Raw genomic sequence first — 20274 nt, 5'->3', positions numbered from 1 at the left:
AGATCGGTGATATATATAATATATATATGATGGTATATATAGTATATATATATAGTATATATATATTTTTTTTGCGATTTCGGCCCCATTTTAACAGCTAGAAGCTTCAAATTTCACCAAATGCTTACGCGTATAGCATATATTGATGTCTGAAAAAATCATTGAGATCGGTGGTATACATAGTATGTATCTCATACAACCGATTGTTCAGATAAGAAACTTTGCGCAATTTCTGCCCCGTTTTAACAGCTAGAAGCTTAAAATTTCACAAAATGCTTACGTATATAGCATATATTGTTTTCTGATAAAATCGTAGTGATCGGTGGTATATATATTATATACTTCATATAAACTGTCATTTTTGCCCCTTTTTTACGGCTAGAAGCTTCAAAATTTATCAAATTTCATCAAATAGTTACGTTTACGTCATATATTTTTAAAATACGTGATTCGTAGTCATAGTTTTTACATGCAGACCACAAAAAACGTGAAGCCTTGCATCCTCACACAGATTACCTACCTATTTTTTATTTTATATTTATCTTAAAAATCGTTTAGATATGTTCAAATTTCACCAAATGCTTACGTGTATAGCATATATTGTTGTCTGAGAAAATCATAGATACCGGTGGTATATATAGTATATATCCCATACAACCGATTGTTCAGATAAGAAACTTTGCGCAATTTCTTCCCCATTTTAACAGCTAGAAGCTTCAAATTTCACCAAATGCTTACGTATATAGCATATATTGTTGTCTGAAAAAATCATAGAGATCGGTGGTATATATATTATATACCCGATATAAACTCTAATTTTTGCCGCCTTTTTACGGCTAGAAGCTTCAAAATTCATCAAATTTCATCAAATAGTTACGTTTACGTCATATATTGTTGAAATACGTGATTCGTAGTCATAGTTTTTACACGCATACCACAAAAAACCTGAAACTTTGCATCCTCACACAAAGTACCTACCTGTTTTTTATTTTATATTTATCTTAAAAATCGTTAAGGTATGTAGATCTGTTCACTATATATTTCTTATCTTATACATCCGATTATTCGGAGATTACGAACGGGATAAGATTATTGTTCAGCCCCATTCATGAAAGGTATGAAGTCTTCGGCACAGCCGAAGACAGTCCCGTTCTTACTTATTCATTCTATTATTCACGCTTATATTTTGCTCATTTTCACTGTCTACATCTCGCATTAGCCTGTGCATTATTTCCGTATGTTGTTTGCTTTCAGTTCTGACTATTTAAAGTGTTTGTCACAAGCCGAACAAAAAATGTTTGGCGCATTTATAGAATTAATAAATTAGGTCTTATCGTAGAAAACAGGGCACGAATTATGTTTCACGATCCGCTATCCAAACTCATTTTTTTAATCACAATAGCTCTAATCGGATTAATGACATAAGTGACAAATAGTACTCGTTTGATCCATAAAACTTTTTGAATTGAGAGGAGTTATGGATATAAGTAATATATTTTCTATAGATTCCTTTCATGGAAATTGACTTTATGTACCATGGTTGCTACCATTTAGCGGATTCAAAAAAAACAATTTCAAAACTAAGAGGTTAATTGGGCTTTATTTAGGGTGATTGACCCGGATTAGTTGAACCGGATGTAAACCGGATTTTTCTTAATTTTTTGGTTGGTTCATCTTAAATCTTAAAATTCCAAATATCGAATATCCCGTTTTTTTGACTCCAGTTAACCGGCGGCGGTCGCCGTGGTAACATGCTCCGCCTACCACACCGAAGGTCCTGAGTTCAAGTCTCGGCAAAGCAACATCAAAAATTTATAAACAGTTTTTTCAATGACAAAACAATTTTCTAAACGGGGTCTCCCCTCGGCAGTGGTTTTGCAATCATTCGAGTGTATTTCTGTTGTTAGAAATTTCTCATTAAAAACTCGTCTGCCTTACAGATGTCGTTCGGAGTTGGCATAAGACACGTAGGTCCAGCCACGACAATTTGTAAGAAAAATTAAAAGGAGCACAACTCAAATTGGCTTAAATTCTCTGCGGAGGCATATCGCGCCTTGTATTTATTTCTATAAGGCCTCGTTTTATTGAATCGGCAACCACAATATATCCGTAAGCTTATATGTTTGTATGGAAATACTGGAAAACAGCTTTTTGCCATATAATTATTGGAAAGCGAAATTTGAAAGCAAAAGTTAGGTAAAATTTAATACAATGCTCACAACAGCTAATAATGGATCGCCGAGGTAAAGTTATCCCGACATTGATTTTGTACTTATTCGCGTTTATTACTCTTTTTTAGATTACGCTTCCCGAAGTGAAACAAAGTCAAATACAAATTTTACATTGTTGGAAGCGCAAAAATTACCTTTTTCTGGTAGCACACAATTTATTTTGTGGGCTAAACAGCAATAAAGTTATATGCCAATATAATAATCAATCCATGAAAAAGGGGTTTTTGGCTCCAAACACCAAAATTTATTGGAGATTCTAAGTACGTAGGGTTTTGTGTTTTCTCAAAAAGTGCTCGGGGAAGTTTCGTAAAGTTTTGTAGCTTAGCTTATTGTAGCTCACAAAACAGTAGTCCGTAAAAAAATCTACGATGGTCTGACTTCAATTTAGAATATATGCAGTTGAAAATACGGGCAACCTAGTGTTTCAAACAAGCACCTTTCTAAAGGGCCCATTACTGATACTTAGCATAGACTTGACTTGACTTGAGAACTGTCACTTACAGTTCTGTTAAATGAACATTGCATGTTACTGATCAAACTTAGCAAAACTTAACTTGACTTAGAAATCTGTTGAATTTTGATTTTCTATGTAAGTTCTAAGTGACGTTTACATTTTGAGATGCCATTTGTTTGTTTCCAATTTCATTTTGACATTTTGTCATACAAATTGACATTTATTGATTATGATGCCAGATTGTATGCGCTATGTGGAGTATAATTGTGGCTAAGTTGCCAAGTTTACGCCAAGTCAAGTCAAGTCTATGCTAAGTATCATTAATGGGCCCTTAAGACTTCTTCCACAAGAAATATCTACCAAAAAATTAAATACGAATATTCGCATTTACCATTGCACGTACTTCACTAAACCTACCCAACAAAGGTGCAATAAAATAAATAAAATGTGTTTTCCCAGCAAAATGTGATATAAATTATAAATTGAAATAAGAATATGTCAGGCAATAGAAGAAACAGATAACTGACAGTTGTTGCGAAGATGCTAGAAAAATAGTAGGTAGTTATAATTACTGTATCGACATTCATTTTCTACAAGTTTTTCAATTAGGAAAGAGTTTTTCTAAGGGGGGTCGCCCCTCGGCATTGATTTGGTAAACACTCTGAGTGTATTTCTACCATGAAAATGTTCTCAGTGAATGCTCGTCTGCCTTGCAGATGCTGTTCGGAGTCGGCGTAAAACATGCAGGCCCCTTCCGGCCAATTAGTAGGAACAATTTAAATGAGCCTCCCTTCGGAGGCTTCCACGTCTTGTATTTATTTTATATTTATCAGTAACACCGTGGTATAGAGTTAGTGAATATCGACGTGTTGTATTATTACTTGTATACGCGCTCGTCGCGGTTCTGTCTTTTAGTCCTAAAATCTGAAAGAGGATCACTAATACTAGAAAATGCTCCTTTCTTATGAATAGATTATTAAAAAGTAAAATCCTCTCTAGAATAATAAGAACCAAGCTTTCTAAGTCTCTCATAATTTATTCTTTAATGCATGGTTCCAGATGAAATGGGATTGCGTTGGAGTTTTCGAGAGAAACGTTCTCCGGGAGATAAATGGACCTGTCCAAGCGTGCACATGGAAGAGGTTTTATGATGAGCTGTATGGAAGATCCTGTTCCTTAATATATAGGTAGACATTTAAAAAATAATATCACGGCCAAATCTCCTCCTAGGAATAACGCGCCTAGTATACATTTTTCTGTGATGGAAAGAGGAAAAGGTACGGGAAACGATGAGAACGCCGAGACGGTGTGGTAAAGAGAAAATAAGATGGGGAGGGAATGGAAAAGCAGAAGGAGAGGGAGGGGAGAGGAGTAGGGCTTGGGGTAGAGAAATGCAAAAGCGTTAGTTATATTTGGCAAATATCAGGGTTAATTTTTAAAATTTTTGTGCTGTGATTATATTTCATGGACTTTAAAAAAAATTACTTTTAGTTTGTAATCAGCAATGTCAAACCTGACGCGCCTTGTTGGACGGCCATATCCGTTCAAACTCTTAAGCGCTAATAAATTAAGTACATAAGATCTCGAAGACCTCTTACTTAGGTTAAGTTTTGTACACATGTATGTATAATCAAGTTTTTAAATAAAAATATAAAATTAAAACATATTTAGGTTAACTTTTCTGTCAGTTGTAGAGATTTAACTGTTTCTTTACTATTATTGGAGCTTTAAAAAAACTTTTTGCACCCAAAGGATTGGTTTTATTTTATTTTTCAAAAGACGAAAAACAACGTAAATAGATAAAGGTACATATTAAATAATGAATCTGCAATCCTGGCTTGTAAAAAAATTTGAAATCTCCGATTTTTTTCAGAACCAAATAAAATGAAATGATGTCGTAACCATTTGTGGCGTTAAAAAGATGAACTCGAAACTTGTGGATAATATTTAAGTGAAATACTTTCGCCTTACCAGGATAATCCGTAGTTAGCCTCAGTGCAGCCTGCAAGGAAGCATGTTAAAGGTGACCCCCTCCTGCATCTTACAAAAAATAGGTTTAGTCTATCACCTGCTTAGCTCGCCGAAGAGGAAAGCGGAAACCTCCGACCTTGTGGCTACACTATTTTCTTATTTACAGTTGTCTCCATTGTATGGGGTAGCTTGAATGGTCTATTGATTTTTTTGTTCACTTCAAATAGCTATAGTTAAACTACCTCATGGCCGGATGAGTTTCTAATCCAATTTTTCACAAATGAAGCCAATTTTTCAGTGGAAGTAAACCAGAATATTTGAAAAGTAGTGCAGTAAGCTTAAAACTTGGAATAAAAACTCTTGCTATATTTTACTTCGAATTTTGTCTTCCTTTCTGGTTGAATAACGTCGGCTTATATTCAATACCCTCTATCGGTAAAAACCCAGTTTTTCAGAAGAGCAAATATCCGGTTTCATATTTTAAACTACTTATAATATGAAGTACTCCAATGGGTTATGAAAATCCCATTGTGTATTCAAATTAATTTTTTGTTGTGAACTCAGTTTACTTTAGTTAAAAGGTCCGATGGAGCTTTTTGCTATTCGAATGAAATATATATTTTTTTAATATTACTAATAGAGATACGTGCAGAGCAAAGAAAATACTAGTTTTTTGTATGTAGCGTTTATGTTGAGTCATGTTTTGAACATGACGCCTTGTAATAGTGGCGGACGAACAAGCAGGCCCATCACAATTAAAATCTCTTTCGACACAGATAATATTAATGTTCGCAGTTTATGTCTCTATCGACCCTAAGTATTACGCCATTACGCCCCAACGCTAACCGGTTAAAGCTATAATACTCATGAGGAGAATAGTTTACCGTTCCGCATTAATTTCTTTTGGTAGGGTGACGTAAGGTCAACGGCAAAAAGTCTATCAAACGGCCACAAAATCAATACTTGGTCAGAGAATGCGAGGGAATGAATCAGTCCCGTGTTTTCTTTATTGAAATTAGGTTCCTTGATCCTAGAGCAGGCTGTAACTCTTAAGATGAATTCCAGAAGTCCCATAAGTTTATCTGTACCATTACATTCTTACTTTTAAGCATTAAACTAATTTTAATTAAATACAGTTCGACTCCAAAACAACTTGCAACGTCATGGGCGTTATTTTAGTTTCCATTCAAAGTTTAACAACAACAAAAACTAAGAAAATATCGATCTATCAATACATCGCTGCCTTCCCTAATCATTTGGGTTAGCCGTGGGAGTGTCATTACATCTAATTTTTCTCTAAAAACAAAGAACCTAAAAGCATTTTCAGTCATTTTTCGGCTTAATAAATTACACTGAAAAGGTGTGACAATCCGATTTTAATTGACTTTTCGCAACGCAACGCTTGAATTTTTCAAAGCATTGTTGGTTTACCTTTATTATCCCTGCAGTCAAAACCGAAAGTAGTCAGCAAACATTCTAGTTCGTTGACTAGAATTTTGTGGGGCTATTCATACCAGTTAGTGGTTGAATAGTTCATTGACTAGAACTTTGTGCGTTAATTTATTCTAGTCAGTTTTTGAAAAGTTCATTGACTAAAATTTTTTCGGTCGGGCTCGATTAATTTTGAGAGTGCTTTCTAACGGCAATTGGCAATATATACTTCAGCTAAGAAAGTTAAATGTCGTACATGCCATCAACATGACTTCCGTAATATTCATACCACTAGCTCCGTGCTAAACGCCATTAGCACCCACATAAATTGCGGACTGAACCACCCCAATATCTTTCAAAAGCTTTTGACACAATCAACCACCGCGGACTACGCCAAAACATAGAAAGTTCACCCCTTGCACCTTGTATAAAAAAATGGACCGCAAATTGTGTGGGTCGGCAAGCAACGGTTCAATTTAAGAACGGAACCTCAAACCCTAGGAGAATTAAACAGGGGTGGTATCTTATCCCCGATTCTTTTTAATTTATACATATCAAAACTCCCTTCACCCTGTACCCTTAATAGACGAATAATTTGCCTAAACAGATATTCATCTACCCGGTCATCCTTTTTTTCCTTTCGGGCGATCCGACCAAGCTGAATTGCCACAAATCGGGGCATTCTAGCAAACAACTGCTTGATCTAGTCCCGCCCAGGGATAGGAAAACAACTCCGTAGGCACAACGATAAGATACGCCACTTACCAACTCATCCGGTTGACCTAGATAAACATAAGGATGTACTAAGTCAAATGCACACTGAGTATGTCGCGCCTGGTGAACGCTGTTATCAATATATCCCAAAGCTGGGCACCCAGCAACCAACTACTTGATTTAACCCCGCCCTCCAGAGGAATAATGAAATATAAATAAGCAGAGATCCGGCCCCTAATCCACACTAAGTTAAATACCTTCGCTATACTGTTGCAAAAACTAACTAGCATGTTAATTGGTACTAGTATCGCCTGTGGTCGAAATTCGACCAACTCTTATTTTTTTCAACTCAGTCTATGCATTCAGTGTTGGGAGTAGTGAAATAATGCGTTAATAGTTAAGCAGTGAGCGGAAATATAGCAAACTGGACTAACTTACTTAAATTTTTCATTAAGACATTGTAATTTTTATTGTATTTTCTTAAATTTTCTACAAAATTTTCAAATGTAATTATAACCTTTTGGTATGGAGCTCCTTAAACAAAAATATAAAAAATATGTAAAATCAAAAGAAATTCACATAGAATTAAGGTGAAATTACTTTACGTTAAATTGAAAAATAGGTTTTTCCACACCACCCGGGAGGTCTCCGTTGGGGCGCTACCGAAATTAGTTGTGTGTGCTCGGTTTCCCAGTAGGCCTATATCTCCCATATACATACATATATCGCCCATTTACTTCAATAGTGTCATAATTCAAAAACACGAACTTTTAGTTAAAAACGAAGAAATGTGCTTAAGGAATTTAGCCTATTTCACGCCACCCGTTAGGTATGCAATTGGCGCTTTACCGAGTTTAATTTTGTATAAATACATATGTAGCATGTACATAAGTGTGACACAAAACGAAAATTTCGAATAGAATAGAGGATACCTTCATAAAAAATAAAAATATAAAAAATCATGTAATGAGAAAGAAGGCAGAGTTTACTAAAAAAATTTAAATGAAAGAAAAAAAAATAAAGTACTTAAAGTGCGAAAAAATTAAGTGATGTGAATAAACAGTTCCATATAAAAACGCAATAAGTGCACTTAGACCTTTTTCCGGGTTTTAATATTATCATTGTGGAAATATGAAGATTATTATATTCGGATATTTAATGTTGGGATTCCCATTGAGATTTATGTACGTAATTAATTTGTATTAAATTTGTAAACATTCATATTCATGAAACGGAGATGAATATATATGACCATATCTACCATAAAATATCGTCTTGAACGATATAATACTAAGATATAGCAAAGCAGAATAAATTAGAAAAAAAGAAAAAGAAACAAAAACATTGAAATTATTCACGCAAACATATTTACTAAAATAAAATTGATTTCATAATTTTAAGCGACATAAACAAATTAGGATTATGGGATCTAAGCATCCGATTAATGGGCATATAATCAAACAAAGTTAGCCTAATAATAAATATAGTGGGTAATATACTGCCTATGCAATATTTTGACCTAAAATCGAAAACGTTTTTGGGTCGTTTTTTTCGTTTATTATACAACGTGAAATTTTCCGATTCAATCAAGTTGCATTTAAATAATAATAAACTAAGTTGAAATAAAAGATAATATAATAAAATAAAATAAGAAATATCAAAATAAATTAGCATAAAAGACAATATACAAATTTTAATGTAATATCATTGTAGCAAATTTATTTATTTTTTGTTCACTATAAGACGTGCTATATCTAAAATGAGCATAAAATCTGGAAATGCAAAAAACATTTGGGTCAAATTTGCAATTAATTGTTATAAATAAATAAATTTAGTGAGTTTGAACAAAAGTTGACTCATTATTTCTGATTTCATTTTTTTTAAAGCACCTAAAATGAAAAACAAAGAATCTGTTAAATAACGACCTATGCTTTTACGTGTAAGTAAAATTTGTCCAAAAAAATAGGCCAGTTAAGTTATTACTTCTCTTTAAAGTTTTTTGTGCACTAACAATTATTTTAGAACAATTTTTTAAAGAGTTTGGTACAAACCAATATAGGTAATTAGAAACAATGGGGCACAATATTTTATTTCAAGAGAAAATGAGCGAAGCAGTAGTTCTCTCACCGTTTGGCGTGTACAAATATATACATATGTAGAGATGAAACATTTGAGCAACGGAACAATTGAGAATTTGGAGCTATGTACTCAGGGGGGTTTGTGAACATAATGCGTCCCACAGATGGCAATTTCGATAGTTGCACAGATTTTCGAATTTACAAAAAACTTTTTCTATTAATTATAAACAAATAGAGTAATATTTGTTAACAAAAATTGGCCTATGCACTGCGGCTGATCAATACGAATCGATTCATATAACTTTTATATGATTTTACGTATGCTAAGTATGCGAAACAGCCTGTCAATTGATTGTATGGAAATTTTGTTAGCGTATTAATATATAGATACTATTGGTATATATAATAACTACTATGCCATCTGGTATAATGCTGATGCAGAGACTGGCAATTGATATTTCGTAGGACATATGGAAAAGAGACAGAACTGTAAACAGTTGGGAAAACTAGTATTCTTCTAGCATTCAACTAGCTGGTTTGACTGCAGGGATATTACTTCCACGAATCCGTTATTATGTGGTTATGCAAAGTTTACACAACGACATTTGTGTGATGCAAATCATCTCATGCATTAATGACAGGTTTTGTGGACAAAAAAACCAAGAACACACATGGTAAATTGTAGTCAACTTTACAGTGAATTTCGTTAAAATAATTTTATCGTTTTACAGCAAAAAGCCGGATTATCTAATACTGGACTAAAAACATTTTTTATTATCACCAAGTAAAGGTGTCTATGTTCGGGTGTAACCGAACATAATATACTCAGCGTGAGCTTCAATTGCACATTTCATTTCAGATAAACTACTTTTCTACATAACACGTGGCACTGACCGTTTAAAGAAAAATGTCTCCCCATTTCCTCTTACAATAAAACTTGATTCAAACCAATTTTTTGCTAGTTATAGCTTATTATTCTAATCTACGACTCTTTTAAACTTGTTTTATATCTAAGCTGCCGTGGTCTTTAACTGATCCCGTCCATTTTTACTAGAAATATTTTCTGCTATAAGGAAAATTTGTATATACAATTTCATTATGATATGTTAATTTTTTTTCGAGTTATGACTCCCGAAACATAGAAAATTTCTTAGTCATAAAAAGGGCGGCGCCACGCCCATTTTTTTTAAATTTGAAGTCTTTCCTATTTACTGTTAAAAATCCACTTGGGAAATGAAATACCATTTATATAAAGCTCTTTTTTGCAAAGATATAGCTTATTTTATTCGTCCACGACCCTTTTAAAAATCTTTTATATAAGAGTGGGCGTTGTTCTTAACCTATTTCGTTAATTTTTCTTCAAAGCATTCCTTATAGTAAAGGCAACCTCTGTGCCGAATTTTGTTTAACGATTTTTGATTTACGATCAATAATATTTGTAAAATTGATTTTATCACAAGAGAGCGGTGCCACGCCCATTTTAAAAAATGTTGCTAGGTGTATTATTTACTAAATTATCAGGTTTTTTGTGTTTTCCAAAATTGTATATATATAAAAGCTCACTAAGATTCTTTACACAACACTGGTCCGTCCAATACTCGAGTATTGCTCATGCGTTTGGTGTTTCTCAAAATCATATAAAGCGTCTTGAGTCAGTTCAAAAGCAATTTTTGATATTCGCATTACGTGGCCTTAACTGGGACTCAATTCTCCACGTTCCACCATACAGAAATATACTTCTTCTTATTAGCTTACCCACTCTGGAAAACCGGAGAATATTACGGGGGGTATTGTTCATCCATAAGCTCATTATTGGAGAAATGGATTCTGCGGACCTTCTCAGCCGATTGTTTTTTGCAGTTCCTCCTAGGGTTTCCAGACACTACGTTCCTTTTTATTTACCCCTTTGTCGTCGAAACTTTGCTAAAAATAATCCTCTGCTTATCTGGTGCTCGCACTACAATGACTTGTATAGCTGTATCAGTCTTGAATGTACTTTTGCCGCTATACGTAATGCAATACTCGCCTACCTAAACTAAGAGAGGAATTATTATTTCTTCCGTAGAAAACAGGCATAATAAGGATGGATTGGATACATCGGTACTTCAACCAGTTCGCGCGTTCCCCCTACTAGGCATCCGGCTCCTTTATGAGCACGTCGCGTCAGCCCCTTATGGGCACCAAGCTCCTTTCTGGTCACCTCGCGTAAGCTCCCGTCGGAGCTCCATACGATAACCCGTCACTGGGGACTCTTATATCAATCCCTAAATAACATTTTTTTCTGTATAATAGAAATTGTAATGCCTATAATTATATACAATTTACTTTAAATTTTTAGCAGTCGACCGCTTTGTTTTTGAGTCGACTATAATTTTAAATAAATAAATAAATAAAAAGTGAGCTTGGTTATCATCCGATTTCGCTCATTTTCAATACCAACCTATTCTGGGTCCAGATAAGTTAGTGTACCAAATTTGGTGAAGATATCTCAATATTTACTCAAGTTATCGTGCTAACGGACGGACGGACATGGCTCAATCAAATTTTTTTTTCGATACTGATGATTTTAATATATTGAAGTCTATATCTATCTCGATTCCTTTATACCTGTACAACCAACCATTATCCAATCAAAGTTAATATACTCTGTGCGCAAAGCACGCTGAGTATAAAAAAGGCTTCTGGCAAAGTGCATGATAGTGAATAAAATAGATGCATTATTCGTTTCCAGTATCGCTCTAAAACTATCGGCTACTAAATAATATCTCGAAGCAACAAAAATTCAATATTCTAAATATCGACATTGATTTCGTAAGGCCTGAATTTTTTCGTGTATCAGCGTAATTTTCAGCAAATAAAAACGTTAAGCTTGGCCATGTGCAGACAGTTAGTTGTCAGACGGGGCATCCTATTTAAAACAGGAAGTGGATGTGGGTTGTCATCTATGTACAACAACAAGTCATAACTTAATCGTAGTCAAATTTACTTAAAGTTGGTCACCTGCAACTTTTGTGGAAAAAATAAATAATGACACTGCGTGGCGATATTATTTAATTTTCTCAATCTTTTATATTGTAAGCTACAAAAATTACAAAAAATAAAAAAAATATTACAACAACAACAATAATTGCGTTAGCTACAGCGTGTGATAGTGCAAATGTGCTATTTGCGGAGACATACTTATAATAGGCCTAGTCGAGTATTCAAAACTACACCGCTAATAAAATCAAAAAAGCCGGTATGTTATTCCTGGCGTTCAAATTTAGCGCAGTATGGTTTATTCAGTATAAAGGAACTACATCGTCTAATTTCAAAAAGAAACGTACGCTCACGGCGCTCTGTACTTTATTCTTATGACCATGGTACAGCAGAAATCTCTGTCATATCAACAGCTGTCACTGTTATTCCAATGTTGAAGGAAATCTGAAATTTGAACAGTTTTCATTGGTATCCTTAGCACCCCCTTTGCAGAATAGCAAGTTAACTTTTTAACTCAGAATAAACCTGAAATGAGGGGTTACACTCATACATTTTTGACAAATTTTTATAATCAGCTGAGCAGAGCTCACAGAGTATATTAATTCTGTTCGCATAACGGTACCCTGTAACGGCATAAACTAATTGAGATAAATATAAACTTCTATATGTCAAAATGATCTGGGCGAAAAAAGAAATTCATTTAGCCATGTCCGTCCGTCCGTCCGTCCGTAAACACGATAACTTGAGTAAATTTTGAGGTATCTTGATAAAATTTGGAATGTAAGTTCCCGGGCACTCATCTCAAATCGCAACTTAAAATGAATCAAATCGGTATATAACCACGCCCCCTTTTCGGTATCGAAAATTTCGAAAAACCGAAAGAGAGCGATAATTCATTACCAAAGACAGATAAAGCGATGAAGCTTGGTAGGTGGGTTGACCTTGTGACGCAGAATAGAAAATTAGCAAAATTTTGAACAATGGGCGTGGCAACGGCCACCTTAAAAAGAAGGTAATTTAAAAGTTTTGCAAGTTGTAATTTGGAAGTCGTTGAAGATATCATGATGAAATTTGTCTGGAACGTTACTCCTATTACTATACACTCAGAGAAAAACGCCGTTCTAAAATCTAGCTCCACCGGACTCAATTCAAGCTTTTCATGTTCTTACTTTTTTGTTATTGAAAACCGAACGACCTGTTCTCAGAACAACAACAACCTTGTTCTTGAACTGACAACCATTTTCTTGCAAAGAGAACGGCTGGTCTTAAAATATGAACAAATGCTCTATTAATGAGAACGATTGTTCTTAAATTAAGTTCAAGAAAAAAGGAATGGTACAATTCGTGTGCACTACATGTTAAATACGACATTTGGCGAAATCTACCAAGCAGTTTTAGTGGCCCAGCGGCTATGATGTTGCGATTGCGATCGTGTGGCGCGAGTTCGATCACCGTCAAACTCTGAATTTTTTTAAAACAATTTTTTATGTTTTTTTTTTTAAATCTTATTTTTCGCTCAGTTCCATTCACATGTAATTCTCAAACTTGTTATGAAATGTTTCAAGTATATATTCAGATTGCATCAATAAAAAGAAGAATTTCTCAATAAGAGAAATACATGAAAAAATGCATATTAAGTGTTTTTTTATACTCAGTTGAGCAGAGCTCACAGAGTATATTAAGTTTGATTGGATAACGGTTGGTTGTACATATATAAAGGAATCGAGATAGATATAGACTTCCATATATCAAAATAATCAGGATCGAAAAAAAAAATTTGATTGAGCCATGTCCGTCCGTCCGTCCGTCCGTTAACACGATATCTTGAGTAAATTTTGAGGTATCTTGATGAAATTTGGTATGTAGTTTCCTGAGCACTCATCTCAGATCGCTATTTAAAATGAACGATATCGGACTATAACCACGCCCACTTTTTCGATATCGAAAATTTCGAAAAACCGAAAAAGTGCCATAATTCATTACAAAAGACAGATAAAGCGACGAAACTTGGTAGATGGGTTGAACGTATGACGCAGAAAAAATTAGTAAAATTTTGGACAATGGGCGTGGCGCCGCCCGCTTTTAAAAGAAGGTAATTTAAAACTTTTGCAAGCTGAAATGTGGCAGTCGTTGAAGATATCATGATGAAATTTGGCAGGAACGTTACTCCTATTACTATATGTACGCTTAATATAAATTAGCAAAATCGGAGAAGGACCACGCCCACTTTTAAAAAAAAATTGTTTTAAAGTAAAATTTTAACAAAAAATTTAATATCTTTACAGTATATAAGTAAATTGTGTCAACATCCAACTCCAGTAATGATATGGTGCAACAAAATACAAAAATAAAAGAAAATTTCAAAATGGGCGTGGCTCCGCCCTTTTTCATTTAATTTGTCTAGGATACTTTTAACGCCATAAGTTGAACAAAAATTAACCAATCCTTTTGACATTTGGTGGGGGCATAGATTTTATGACGTTAACTGTTTTCTGTGAAAATGGGCGAAATCGGTTGATGCCGCGCCCAGTTTTTGTACACAGTCGTTCGTCTGTCCTTCCGCATGGCCGTTAACACGATAACTTGAGCAAAAATCGACATATCTTTAATGAACTTAGTTCACGTGCTTACTTGAACTCACTTTATCTTGGTATGAAAAATGAACGAAATCCGACTATGACCACGCCCACTTTTTCGATATCGAAAATTACGAAAAATGAAAAAAATGCCATAATTCTATACCAAATACGAAAAAAGGGATGAAACATGGTAAGGTAATTGGATTGTTTTATTGACGCGAAATATAACTTTAGAAAAAACTTTATAAAATGGTTGTAACACCTACCATATTAAGTAGAAGAAAATGAAAAGTTCTGCAGGGCGAAATAAAAAACCCTTAAAATCTTGGCAGATATTACATATATAAATAAATTAGCGGTATCCAACAGATGATGTTCTTGGTCACCCTGATCCACATTTTGGTCGATATCTGGAAAACGCCTTCACATATACAACTACCACCACTCCCTTTTAAAACTCTCATTAAAACCTTTAATTTGATACCCATATCGTACAAACTCATTCTAGAGTCACCCCTGGTCCACCTTTATGGCGATATATCGAAAAGGCGTCCACCTATAGAACTAAGCCCCACGCCCTTTTAAAATACTAATTAACACCTTTCATTTGATACCCATATCGTACAAGCATATTCTAAAGTCACCCCTGGTCCACCTTTATGGCGATATCTCGAAACGGCGTCCTCCTATGGAACTAATGATTACTCCCTTTTAGAATACTCATTAACACCTTTCATTTGATACCCATATCGTACAAACGCATTCTAGAGTCACCCCTGGTCCACCTTTATGGCGATATCTCGAAAAGGCGAACACCTATAGAACGAAGGCCCACTCCTTTTTAAAAATACTCATTAGCACCTTTCACTTGATACCCATATCGTACAAACAAAGTCTAGAGTCACCCTTGGTCCACCTTTATTGCGATACCTCGAAAAGGCGTCCACCTATAGAACTAAGGCCCACTCCCTTTTAAAATACTCATTAACTCCTTTCGTTTGATACCCATATTGCACAAACGAATTCTAGAGTCACCCCTGGCCCACCTTTATGGCGATATCTCGAAACGGCGTCCACCTATGGAACTAAGGATTACTCACTTTTAAAATACTCATTAACACCTTTCTTTTGATACCCATATTGTACAAACAAATTCTAGGGTCACCCCTCGTCCACCTTTATGGCGATATCTCGAAACGGCGTCCACCTATGGAAGTATTGATTACTCCCTTTTAGAATACTCATTAACACCTTTCATTTGATACCCATATCGTACAAACGCATTCTAGAGTCACCCCTGGTCCACCTTTATGGCGATATCTCGAAAAGGCGACCACCTATACAACAACCACCACTCCCTTTTAAAACCCTCATTAATACCTTTAATTTGATACCCATATCGTACAAACGTATTCTAGAGTCAACCCTGATCCACATTTATGGCTATATCCCTAAATGGCGTCCACCTATAGAACTGTGGCCCACTCCCTCATAAAATACTCATTAGTGCCTTTCATTTGATACACATGTCATATAAACGCATTCCAGGGTTTCCCTCGGTTCATTTTCCTACATGGTTATTTTCCCTTATGTTGTCACCATAGCTCTCAACTGAGTATGTAATGTTCGGTTACACCCGAACTTAACCTTCCTTACTTGTTTTTCATCCCTTGGACTTTGATAATAGTTTTTTTGTTATTAATATTTTTTATTAATGAAAAAAAAAATTATTGTTAATACAAAAAGTATATAATGGTATGTTTGGTTTTACTGGTCTGTAAATAATTAATTATTATATTAATTATATTTATTATAGATAGAAACTTGAAAAGTGCATTGATGGCCTGATGTGCTAAACGTCAAGCCTTCAATGTGTGGATCGCTGATGATAAACCGTCATGGGTTTTGAAATAGTCGGCTATACGGTCTATGAGCTTTGTTTTTTTCTAATTTACTCTTTTTCTATGTATAATAACTTAATATAATATAACTTGTAAAACTATACATTTTACAAAAATAATAAACTTGGTCTTGGAAGACAACAAATTAATATAATAATTAATTATTTACAGACCAGTAAAACCAAACATAACATTATATACTTTTAGTCTACGGAAAAAAGCACCCTGGAATTCTAACAAAAGCAAGAACTTAAAGAATAACCATATGGGCTGCATAAAAAATCCTCGTCTAATGAGATAATAGCACCTGATTGGCGCACTCAATTGACGGTGGTAAAAGGGTTAATACAAAAAAATAAATAAATGTCAATTGGAAAAATTACCTTCCCACTCCCTCCAAAAATCAAGCACAAATCGTTCTTAAATTCAGACCGAAAAATGTTAAATCGACCACAAATCGTTCTCGCAGCGTGAGAACGAAAAATCTTAAATCAAGCCGAAGTAGTGCTTGAAATGAGTTAGAAGGTTCACACATCAATACCAAACTGGTCATAAAATACGAACGGTGTGCTTGGAAAACCAGTACTTAAAACAAGCCCATCGGTCACGAGTTAAGAAAAAACGTACTTCACAGACTTTTGTCAACGAATGTTCTTAATTTTGAACTTGTTTCGTTCGCTTTAGAACGATTTTTTCTCTCAGTGTATGTGCTCTAAATAAGAATTAGCAAAATAGGATGACGAACACGCCCACTCTTTAAAAAAAATTTTTAAGTCAAATTTTAACATAAATTGAATATCTTTAGAGTATATAAATAAATTATGTCAACATTCAACGCAAGTAATGCTATGGTGCAACAAAATACAAAAATAAAAGAAAATTTCAAAATGGGCATGGCTCCGTCCTTTTTCATTTAATTTGTCTAGAATACTTTTAATGCCATAAGTCGAACAAAAATTTACCAATCCTTGTGAGGGCATAGCTTTTATGACGATAACTGTTTTTTGTGAAAATGGGCGAAATCGGTTGAAGCCAAACCCAGTTTTTATACACAGTCGACCGTCTGTTCTTCCGCTCGGCCGTTAACACGATAACTTGATTAAAAATCGATATATCTTTACTAAACTTAGTTCACGTATTTATCTGAACTCACTTTATCTTGGTATTAAAAATATGCAAAATCCCACTATGACCAAGCCCACTTTTTCGATATCGAAAATTTCGAAAAATGAAAAAATTTCATAATTCTATACCAAATACAAAAAAGGGATGAAACATGGTGATTGAATTGGTTTTTTGACGCAAAATATAACTTTAGAAAAAGCTTTGTAAAATGGGTGCGACACCTACCATACTAAGTAGAAGAAAATGAAAATGTTCTGCATGGCGAAATCAAAAGCCCTTGGTATCTTGGCAGGAATACTGTTCGTGGTATTACTTATATATATAAATTAGCGGTACCCGACAAATGATGTTATGGGTCACCCTGGTCCACATTTTGGTCGATATCTCGAAAACGCATTAACATATTCAACTAAATCTAAATCCACTCCCTTTTAAAACCCTCATTAATACCTTTAATTTGATAGCCATATCGTACAAACAAATTCTAGAGTCACCCCTGGTCCACCATTATGGCGATATCTCTAAAAGGCGTCCACCTATATAACTATGGCCCACTCCCTTTTAAAATACTCTTTAATACGTTCCATTTGATACCCATGTCATACAAACACATTCCAGGGTTACCCTATGTTCATTTTCCTAAATGGTGATTTTCCCTTATTTTGTCACCAAAGCTCTCAGCTGAGTATGTAATGTTCGGTTACACCCGTTTAAATTAACTTTAAGCTAAAAAATAAAATGCCGTTCTGCAAGTGTGCCTTATGGCGATAGTGTCATTGTGTTATTAACAGATCTATGTCATACATATTGTGACGAATATTGCCATCTCTAAGCTGGTACTAAGTAAATGCACAACAACAAAAACATTAAAGCAAGCTAAATAAACACATTAATCATCAAGGACACACATGCATACAAGCAACAGAGAGATACTCACAAACGCATGTGATCATCAGCTACTATTTCGTTCACATATCCACACGCATCTCGTTAGACACTACGAATGCACGCGCGTATGGCTGGTGACCAGGTAGAGGATTCTAGAAGAAGATACGTCTAGACATTTGGGCAGAGAGTATAAAAGCAGCTGAAGCTGAGTAGTTCGGATTTAAAAACGCAATTGGTTGTGAAGTATAAGTGTTATTGTTAAGTACTCTAATAAAGACCATTTTGCATTATTGAGTCTTGGAGTTGTTGTTTATCGACAATTTAGCGATTCGAACGTTTGCAGATGGTTGGAAATTTGCGGAATTTCACTAAATTCGTTACGATTGGTGTCAGAAGAGGAATTGTTGAATAAATTCCGAAGATTTTGAATACAACAAGGACATGGCAAAATGGAGTGAATTGAAGATCCAGCAACTGATTGAGTTGGAGAGCCGTGGATTGAATACAACCGGCAATAAACTCGAACTTCAGGCACGACTACGAGAGGCAATGGAATTAGAAGGAATTAACGTGGAAGAGTATGTCTTTCATCTTGATGGCGATGAGACAACAAAATTGCAGGAGAAAAACGAAACATCCCAGACAGTTACGAGCACAGACTCGAACACGACTTTAGCTGCCATATCCGCTCAAACATCGACAGTGTCATCTCAGTTGGCAGAACAGAAGACATACATGGCATCTCAACTGGAAGAACAGAAGACATATATGACATCTCAGTTGGCCGAGCAGTTGAAAGCACAGGAGGCCCGCATATCCTCGCAGCTGGGGGCACAGGAGATAGGCGCCGTCAAATGCTTTAAGTGTGGAAAGCCAGGGCATATTGCACGTTATTGCAGTACCAACCCTAATAGTTCCAACAATGTGGGTGGCCATAAACGCAGAGCTGAAGGAGATGGGCAAATCTCCAAATCTACCCAATCTTTAAACTAAAGCGAGTCAGCCACATGGGACGACAGCTGGCTACCGCAATTGAGTGCCCCATAATCTCTATCTCGCAAATTGGAAGGAGGTCAAGCAATCTTACTGTCGGAGGACATGTGGATGGAAAGGAGCGTTTACTGACTGTAGATACGGCTGATCCCATTCCATCATTCGAGCGGATTTAGTCAACAAGAAAATAAGACCATTGCATGGAGCAAGATTGCGTTCAGCTACTGGAGATGACACCACGGTTCTAGGAGAAGTAGCATGTGCAGTTGCAATTGGGAACGTCACGGTAGTACACAATTTTATAGTGGCAGAGATTGTTGATGGAATCATAATTGGAGTGGACTTCTATGAGAGAGTCTACAGCAGTAAACGTGTACTGGTTGTAGATAGTCAGCAAATACCACCAAAATCAGAAGCAGTCATCTGTGCAAAAGTTGATGGAGATTGTGGGACAAACAAATTGTTGGTTACGAAGCAGCAAAGAAATCAACACCGAATGTACTTCTAGGACAAACCCTGGCTATGACAAAACAAGATGGACGTATTCCGTTAAGAGTACTCAATGAGTTCAAGTCACCACTCAAACTGACCAGAAGAGCTATTTTGGGAAGATGCTCAGAGACTGAAGTAGTAATCAATTGTGAACAGCTCCAGGAAGACGTTTCAACTAGCAATATTGATCTTTCAGATGACATCATGGCATGGACGGTGGGACTAGAAGAAGACTATCAGAGTAAGGCAAAACAACTGTTCCATATTTGACCAGGATGGTTCCAAAGCAGGCAGCACCAAAGTTGTGAAACATCAAATTGCCTTTTGAAAGACTCGTGGATGAGGTAATGAAAGGACTACATTGGAAAACATGCTTAATGTACCTAGATGACATCATCGTATTGGGAAAGAAGTTCGAAGAACATCTGAAGAACTTGG

The sequence above is a fragment of the Eurosta solidaginis genome, chromosome 1 (genome assembly GCF_040869045.1).
Source record: "Eurosta solidaginis isolate ZX-2024a chromosome 1, ASM4086904v1, whole genome shotgun sequence".
NCBI lineage: Eukaryota > Metazoa > Arthropoda > Insecta > Diptera > Tephritidae > Eurosta > Eurosta solidaginis.
This window is presented reverse-complemented; position numbering follows the sequence as displayed.